Here is a 958-nt window from a genome sequence, read left to right on the forward strand (position 1 = left end):
GGGAGCCTAAGGGAGCTTTGGGACAACACAAAATGAAACAACATCCACATAATAGGGGTACCAGAAAGAAAGGAAGTGGAGCAAGGAATAAAAAACCTGTTTGAAGAAATAATGACAGAAAATTTCCCTGATGCTGGCAAGAAAAAAACTACACAAGTCCAAGAAGCACATAGAGTCCCAAACAAGATAAACCCAAAAAGACCAACATCAAGACACATCATAATTAAACTGGCAAACATCAATGATAAAGTAAGAATCTTAAAGGCTGCCAGAGAGAGACAGAAAGTTACCTACAAGGGATCTCCATTAGAATACCAGCTGACTTCTCAACAGAAACACACCAGGCAAGAAGGTGATGGAATGAAATATACAAAGTGATCCAAAGCAAGGGAATGAATCCAAGAATACTATACCCAGCAAGGATATCATTCAAAATTGAAGGTGGAATCAGGAGCTTCACAGACAAAAAAGGGCTAAGAGGGTTTATTACCACCAAGGCAGCAATGCAAGAAATGCTAAAGGGACTGCTGTAAAAAAGAAGAAACAGAAAGGCAAGAAGGAACACAAACATAAAGAATAATAATGGCAACAAACAAGTACTTATCAATAATAACATTAAATGTAAATGGATTAAATACTCCAATCAAAAGACATAGGGAAGCTCAATGGATAAGACAATATGACCTATAAATTTGCTGTCTTCAAGAGACCCACCTCAGAAAAAGGATTCACACAAACTGATAGTGAAGGGATCTAAAAAACGTTTCAGGCAAATGGAAATGAGAAAAGAGCTGGTGTTGCAATACTTATATTTGACAAAATAGCCCTCAAAGTAAAGGTCATAACAGGAGATGAGGGGCACTTCATAATACTAAAGGGAGCAATTCAAGAAGAAGATATAACTCTGGTAAACATATATGCACCCAATACAGGAGCACCCAAATACGTAAAAAAACTT

This window comes from Myotis davidii, unplaced genomic scaffold (assembly GCF_000327345.1).
Source record: "Myotis davidii unplaced genomic scaffold, ASM32734v1 scaffold450, whole genome shotgun sequence".
NCBI classification, from domain to species: Eukaryota; Metazoa; Chordata; class Mammalia; order Chiroptera; family Vespertilionidae; genus Myotis; species Myotis davidii.